We start from the raw sequence: 9,205 nt of genomic DNA, 5'->3' as shown, positions 1-9,205 counted from the left end.
TCAACCAGTCAACGCTTAGCCGACACCTAAATACAGACACGTCAGTACCGTACGCGGTTTATCTCAATAAGAACTGCTGGTCAGACAACCCGTCACGGTCAACACCGGCGGCTATCTTTGCTACTAAAAACCACCCCACCACTTCTTTGGACATCCACTAAACTCTGCTCTTTCAAATCCTCATCTTCAAGACTTAAACTCCCATGGCTCCTTCGGTGGCGGAACCGGCGGCAATATCGGCGGATGTGGAGTGGCAAGAGTCGGCTTGCCGAACGCCGACCGGGGCGGAATGCCGAATACCAGAGCCGACGACCTGCCCGCCGGCTCCGAGAAAGCTGAGGAGTGAGTCCAGTGGCTATAATAGCTGGCGGAGGTACGCGCCGGCGCCGGAGACCAAGTTTTTCCTTCCGAAGGCGGCGGATTTGGAGAAAATCTTCAATGTCCATACAGTTGGGTGAGGAAATCTTCAATTTTTATGGGGATGTCTTGATCAAAATGTTCGTTTAGGAGAAATTCCTTCACAGAGTTTGTAATCTGAATGAAAAAAAAAATGTAAAGAAGTGGATTACTCTGCTTGTTTTTATTAATGTTGAGGGGGTGTTTGGTAGTTTATGAGGAGTAGGCATTGTTGTGTTTTTCTTATGTAACAATTCTGTAAAATTCTAAGTAGCTCCTTAGTGTTTTAGTGTACACTGTCGACTTCATTCATTTCAAATAAATTTCATTTTATTTTAGCTATATATAATATGAAATTTTAAAATAGTGTTTGTCAAATCTAAAATAGATAATTTATCTCAATATTTTTATCCTTCCACTATTTTGGTTTTTTTTTTTTAAATCTGAGGATTTGGCATCCAAACTTCATTAGCTTTTTTTTATAGATCCAAGAATCTAATTTCAATCTTTAGAAGTCTTTAAGGTTTTGTTTGTGACAGCTTTTTTATTTCTTTTTAAAGCAATTTTTTAGCACAAAAATTAAAAAATTTATACTAGAAAACTGCTTTAAGAAGCAAACGAAGACTTTTATCAAAGGAGTTTACTTTTAAAAGGCTTTGTTGATAATCCGGTGATTCGGATTTCATCCGAATTATAAAAATTCACTTCAAAAAAGGAGGAATCTTGAGTTCTTCTTGTGCTTCTTGCAAGAGAGAGGGAGAGAGAGAAGGGAAGGCATATTTTAGAGGAAAACTAACCTAAAGCTTTATTCAAATTTCCTCAAATTATACATCAGCCTACAATGCATATATATAAACATTTACATTATTGTGGTAACTTGTAGGAACAATCCAACTAAAATTGGACCAACACCTCACACTACTAATCAAATTTCAATCTATATAAGTCTTCTAAGATTCAAGAACCCATGGTTGAATCGAGCAGGGGAACATTTAGGCAGACACGTTCTTCCAATGCTCGGTCCTTTTTCATTGAGTCAGTAGATCGAGTGACTTGATTTATCCTTCACATACCTCTTTATTTTATGCATTAGGATAAAATATTTGGCAAAAATTAAAGGATATTGGCAAAAGAAGAAAGGATGCAAACCCGTTTGCAGTGAGCAGTTTCAAGATCTGCGAAGCCAAACAGAGTAGTTGTCTGCGGAGAGAGGTGTGTGCACGATGATCTTGATGTTGGATATGACAAATTTGAGTGCAGTAGGGATGTGAACTCCATCATCCTTCTCAGTGGTATAGTGATGCGCTATCTGTGAGGTAGACGAAGCCTCCATGGAGCTAGCTCGGCGGCAAGAACGAGAAGAAAGTGAAAGGAAAGAAAGAAAGCAAGAATCGGTAGCTTAGGGAAGGGAGTGGAAGGAAAGCTGCTCTGATACGAACAGAGATTTGTTTATTCATGTTTTCAGAGACGGAATACAAGACTATATAAAGTGAAAGTAAATATTGATACATGTCTTATACGGTTTTACATATTAACCTAGGTAACGGACACAGGTTTACAGGTGTCCGTTATTATTTGATGAGCTTATAAAGAACTAATAACAATAGTTTGATGTCAAAATTTCAAGAAGTCTATAAGATGAGTCTTCAACAATTTAAAGCCAATGTAGCTTCAGTTGTTTAGCAAGCTCATCCACTTCTCCTCGATCATTTCTTCTTGTTGTTTACTGTACAATAAACACTTTTTTTTTCTATGAATCCCAATAATGGATGAATCTCCTAATCACTGCATCACCTCTTAATTTTTGTCTTAGGATTTGGAGCCCAACTATAAAGCAATACTCCAACTAATTTATTTATTTTTAATTTATGTGCAACTCATATAAAGCATTAATTTAGTAATGATTAATAAGAAATCTAATTATAAGATCAGTTTCCTTAAAGCTTAAGCAAAGTATTTTCTTATAGAGTTTTATGAGGACCATATTTAGAATAAACATGTCATTTTTTTCTTATAGTGATTTTGCTTATATTAAGGGTCTATTTGGGATGCCTACAATATTTTATAAAATTGGTTATTAAGCTGTTTTGGAGAAAATGACTCATGCTTTGTTTGATATAGCTTTCTTACTGCTTTCTAATATTGAAATTTTTTGTACTGAAAAGCTGGATTAGAAAGCAGGAAGAAAATTGTCTCAAACAAATCCTTAATTACACTTGTTATAATAAGTAGCTTTCCACCATTGATTTTTTTTTTTAAATAGTAAGAAAGCAATAGCCAAATGAAATTGTGGTTGTTATTTAAAAAGAAAAATAATGAAAAAATTGTCTTAAACATATCTTCATATGAAATTTTTTTTCGACAACAAAAAGATTATGCTTCAACACAACAAAACGTTGCAACCATATCTATGTATATGATGCTTGTACTATCAAACTTCTAAAAAATTAGGTTCAAATCAAGACGGCCTTCTTGAAGCCAAATCGGCCAAATTCAAGTTAAGCTAACTTGGACTACTTAGTCTAAGCTTAAAAGAAAGTCGCTAGTTTACATAAGAACTCACCTCAAGTAGGTGGCTATGACCAATCAACTGTTCCCAAGTAAGCGAGCACGACCACTTAGGTCAGCCCTATCGACTGCTCAAGTGGGCGACATCCTCCATGTTGGAAACTATTGATTGGCAATTAGCCCACCAATACATACCAAGCCAAACACTTCTAAATAGCTAGGTAGATAACTTCTATATGTCAGATATTTTAGTTGGGCTACACAATGTTTATATTTTTATATATAGTTATTTTATAAAATTTAGAACTTCTCACTCTAGAATTATTTTCTTTCCATCTTTATTTCTTCACTATCATTTCGCTCGATATTCTTAGTATAATTTGATGTAATTCATAGATAATTCTGGATTCAACAATACTTATTTTTTTTAGGTCATTTGATTAATTGATTGTACTTTGAGATGCTAGCTTATAAAAAGTTAGGTCATTCAATTTCTTTGTGATATTTTCGCTCAATATTCTTAGAATAGTTCGATGTGATTCGTAGAGAATTATAGATTCAACAATAATTATTATTTTTTACTAGTTTGGTTAATCAATAGTACTTATTTTAGCCTTGAAATTGATTATTTCAATACCTGTCATCATTCTCATTTTTATATTTGGCTAGTTTATAAAAATATGATAGAAAGGGTATTTGAATTTTGGAGGAAAAATTCTAAAAAAAAATTATTTTTTTTATCATCCTGAATTTTTAAACCATTAAATCTGCTTTAAGATGTGTGCAATACAAATATTTACTGAATTGCAGTCCAGAAACCAATCAATTCAGATTTTGAAATGCAGGCCAGAAATCAGTATATATTCCTTAAAACCATAAGGAAGAATCAAAATGACATAATGTTCTTCAGCTTATGCTTTGCAACATTTATGTCTCTTAAGAACAAATTGGGGAAAGATATTATAAGTTCTAAAAGATTCAGCTCATCATACTAAATATTTCTTTCTCTTGAAAGACAAGAGATTATTGTACTATTATACATACTGTATTGAACTGCAATAAACAAACTTTCTTTTTAGCTTTTCCTTTTCCAATGATTACAAGGCATGGGACTATATCATCTATTTCACCAAAATCTCACCATGGAAGTCTAAAAAAACATGAATATCCATGTGGATTCCTTCCTTCCAATCTAAGAAATTAAAAAAATAATAATAATGGAAGGAACCTGAAGAAATCATTACCACATCTTAGAAGAAAAATTTACTGACGGGAATGAAGCCCTGACAGACAGTGTAGATATTAAAGCATGAGATTGATCAGATTGAATATCGTAACAGTACCGTAAGCCTGAAACATATAGGTTTCTATCTCGAATTAATGTTTTTTATTTTTCATGATCATAAATTCCTCTCTACCCGTCGTCGTATTGATGATTGACCACATCACATGCACATCCTCATATGGGCACTCCATGATCTCGCGTTGGAGATTCATGCTATAGTAGCCACCATGCCCTACAATAAATAGTACTTTTTTCTTTAGTAATCAGCAAAATTATGATAATAATAAAAGTAATTTTTTCTTTAATAAACATTAATGAAAAAAAAAAAGTATCCATGAAACTATTTTATTTTGAAATCAGTTCTCAATTTTCTTAGCAGGCATGTACATCTTCCTTGTGGAAAAGCTAAATTATGCAATATAAGATTCTTAATTCTTAATTACTAGCTTAAAATGATTTAACTTGAGAAAAAATATGAATATTTGAGCTTTTTTCGTGAAGAAATTATCAAGATGAAGAACATATAGCTTGATTGTAAGGTAAATAGTAAGTGAATGAAGAGAAATAGAGAGGTAGGAGGAGGAGAAACTAACCAGTTTGGTGCCTTTTCTCTCTTGAGGAGATGAAGATGGTGCAGACCTTTTTAAAAGGAGAAGCAATTCTACAAACCCAAGAGCCCATTTTTCCAAACAAATTATGCAACTTGAAGCTTTTTTGCTGAAGTATTTGCCAACTACATAGTTTGATTCCTCTTTTTATAAGGTTGAGATGAAATAATCTGATATTCTTATGTGGTGAGGGAGACAAGATCAAGGACATGAGGGCCCTCAGCCATAGCTTTGTCACATGCATAACATTATTCTGATTTCAGAGCTCTTTGTCTTCTTATTTTATCTTTTCTCTCTCTCTCTCTCTCAATTGAGTTTCAATACTGCTATTAAAAAAATGTTTCATTTTCTCGAGAAATTATTATGTGTAGAGGCTGGATGCAGAACGCCATCCGAAGACCAACTAGAATGGGTCACGTCAGCAATACCAAGCCGCGGTACCGAGAGAAGGTGATGTGACGCATTCTAGTTGATCTCCGGACAACATTTGACGTCCGTACATAATAATTAATCATTTTTCTCACAGCCCTGCTGCAGTTTTCAACTGTCCAGCAGTCTTGAAAATGATGATTTCAATACTTGTGGTTGAATAAATCAAGGAAAGTAATTTAATATTTTTATTTTATAATTCAGTTCAATTTCTGAATTTGTGGACTCGTTATCTTTTAGAATAGTTTATATTGCATTTCCCTATCTAATTTCACTTTTTTTTATTTTTTATTTTTTGATAAAGTCCAAACAAGCTGCAAGTTTTTGTTTGATCTTTGATGGTTTTATTTTATCCAAGAATCCATCTTTGTTATTCTCAAATTATTGAAGTAAATGCAATCTTTTTCTTTTGAAAAACTAATTTTAATAAAAAAAAATAACATAAATTTACAATAACAACAACATCATCATCAAGACTTTATCCCACTACGTAGGGTCGGCTACATGAATCCTTCTTTTCTCCATTGTGTCCGGTTAAGAGTCAAATTTTTGTTTAAATCTAAAAAAGAAAGTTCTTTTCTAATATTTTCTGACAAAATCTTTTTAGATGTACCTCTACCTTTCTTAACATAAGCCAAGTCTAATACATCTAATTTCTAATCAGGTCATCGGAATGTCGTCATTTTATGTGACCAAACCATCTAAGGCGACCCTCTCTAATATTATCTTCCACTGGAGTTACTACAACCTTTAGCAACATTAATTTAAAAAGAAAAATTCATGCAATATTGCTTTTTTAATAATAAGTATTATGCTTTTTGTTTTCTTTGTTCAATAAATACCAATCTTTACTTTTTCTCTTTGAAAGATAATTCCAAAACTATTGTAGCACATTACATCCTATCCTAAGTCTTATTGTAATTTGAGTCAAAGCCTTAAAATGCAAACTCAAGATTGTTTCCAACTTTAATTAAACTTAAAAATAATATTATGGACAATGGTTATTTTGCTTTCATACAAGATTAAAGCTTCTTTTGAAGCTTTGTTTAGATGCTTTTCTTACTGCTTCTTAAAGCATTTTTCTAGTATAAAAATTTTGATCTATGTACTAGAAAGCTGCTTTAAGAAACAATAATAAAGTTGTCCCAAACGAAGCCTAAACCTTGTCGTCCGTGATGGAATGATCTATTTTTCACATAGATATGATGATGCACGACATCGTAAGGTCGAAGTTTACTAATATGAATCTGAAATAGGATTAGTAAGTTTAAAGGCTTGTATAATATAAGAAGCCAAGCTTTCTTGAAATAATAAGTATATTTTAAATACTTATTATTTTGATGCTTAAAAAAGTCTATGAAATGCCATATTATGCAAGATAGACTAGCTATTTATGATGATGTGTGAAGACTGGCACAATAATTTTTGTGAGAAGGACCTTAATAAGGGCCAAAAAGAGACTTTGAATTTTGACAATTTTTTATGTTACTATAGTCCAACCTTTCTTGTAGAGTCGTTCTATAATGATTATATCGGGGTAAATAAGACCGTTATTGACGATTATAATTGGTCAATGAGTTAGGTGATGATAATTTAATATCTAAATATTTCAAAATCTTCACAAACATTATATGACACTTCAAGTGAAGCACACAAACTCTTCTCCTTCGATTTCGCCTACACGCTACCCCACTGCATCGAATCGACTTCAAATGTGTCTTCTAAGACGCGACTCTTCTTGATATGCTGGTTGGGAGCTTTGACTACTGACTAAGATATGTTGGGTTTGAATTTTATGTATGTGATGTGTTTGCGAATAGACGAACATAACCGAAATATTCTTTTCTTTCATGTTTTAACGATGAGGAAGTGCTAGAAATCGAGATGCGGGATTTCTAGGTTGCTCTAGCGTCGATCAACGGAGTTTTCAGCGAGATATCCAGAGATTTACACATAGTTTAACAAAACGAGGTTTGTGAATTTCAATTAGATTCTGACTTTTCATTTGAATTTAATTTTTTTAAATTAAATTATTAATAATATCAAGAATGATTTGAGATTATTACTATTATTATTAACTTAAAATGACTGTAATGCGACAATCGACAAAATCACCTTGGTTCCTGTGCAATTACGTCGGGAATCTCATCGATTTGTGCACGCAATTTTCATTGGACAAATTGTTAGTAATTTTTTTAGGATTGTCGACGTTCTGAATGCAACGGTGAAGATCATTTTACAATTGGACTTTGTTTGGGCAAAGCCGAGCGCCAATTTCCTCGATTTGTGTACGTTGTCTTAAGATTCATGATGATTTTCTCGTGTGACTTTAATTGATCAACTTGACAATGATTTTTTTAGTACAGTCGATGTTTCGAACATAACGACGTTCGTGTGGCGTCGTGTGCCAATTTCCTCGGTTTACGGTACATCATCTCGAGATTCATGCCATTCCGCTGGGTGATTCCAATAGAATCAGTTGACAGTGATTTTTGGGTGTCGATGATGTTTCGGACGCAACAGTGAAATCCATTTTGCAATCAAACGTCATTTGAGCAACATCACCCATCAATTTCAAATATCGGCCGTCCCCTTGGACCTATCTTGCCCGATTTGACTGCAAGGGATCTCCTCTTAGGCTAACTCAACGTCCTGATTGCAACTGCCCATTAAGTTTGACAATCTGAGCGCCAATTGCCTTGATTTGTGGACTTATTCACCTTTTTTTTTTTTATAAAGTCCAAACAAGCTGCAAGTTTTAGTTTGATCTTTGATGCTTTGATTTTATCCAAGAATCAGTCTTTGTTATTCTCAAATTATTGATTTAAAATGCAATCTTTCTCTCTTGAAAAATTAAATTTAATAAAAATTTTGAAAACAAAATTAACATAAATTTACAATAACAACAACAGCAACATCATCATCAAGCATTTATCCCACTACGTGAGTTCAGCTACAGGAATCCTTTTTTCTTCTTTGTGTCTTGTTAAGAGTCAAATTTTTATTTAAATCTAAAAAAGAAAGATCATTTCTATTTTTTCCTAACCAAGTCTTTTTAGGTCTACCTCTACTTTTCTTAATATAATCCAAATCTAATACATCTACTTTTGTAATCGGGTCATTGGAAGGTCGCTCCATTTTATGTGACCAAACCATCTAAGGCCACTCTCTCTAATCTTATCTTCCACTGGAGCGATTCAAACCTTTAGCTACATAAATTTAAAAAGAAAAACTCATGCAATATTGCATTTTTAATAAGTATTATGTTTTCTTTCTTCAGTAAATACCAATCTTTACTTTTTCCATTTGCAAGATAGTTCCAAAACTATTGTAGCACATTACATCCTATCCTAAGTCTTATTGTAGTTTGAGTCAAAGCCTTAATATAAAAACTCAAGATGTTTCCAACTTTAATTAAACTTAAAAATAATATTATGGGCAATGGTTCGTTTGTTTTCATGCAAGATTAAGGCTTCGTTTGACACGATTTTCTTATTGTTTCTTACAGCATCTTTCTAGTGCAAAACTTTTAATCTTTGTACTAAAAAACTGCTTTAAGAAGCAATAAGAAAGCCATCCCAAATGAAGCCTAAAACTTGTTGTCCCCGCTGGAATGATCTATTTTGCACATAAAAATGATGATGCACGACGTCATAAGGTCGAAGATTTACTAATATGAATCTGAAATGTGATTAGTAAGTTTAAAAACTTGTATAATATAAGAAGCAAAGCTTTCTTGAAATAATAAGTATATTTTAAATACTTATTATTTTGATGCTTAAAAAAATCTATGAAATGCCATACTATGCAAGATAGACTAGATATTTATGATGATGCGTGAAGTCTAGCACAATAATTTTTATGAGATGGACCTTAATAAGGACTAAAAATAACTTTCGAATTTCGACAATTTTTATGTTACAATAGTCCTTGTAGAGTCATTCTATATTTATTATATTGGGGTAAATAAAACCATTAT

This window comes from Dendrobium catenatum, unplaced genomic scaffold (genome assembly GCF_001605985.2).
Source record: "Dendrobium catenatum unplaced genomic scaffold, ASM160598v2 fragScaff_scaffold_1671, whole genome shotgun sequence".
Lineage (NCBI taxonomy): Eukaryota > Viridiplantae > Streptophyta > Magnoliopsida > Asparagales > Orchidaceae > Dendrobium > Dendrobium catenatum.
The sequence above is the reverse complement of the archived record's forward strand: the minus strand, read 5'-3'. Positions refer to the sequence as shown.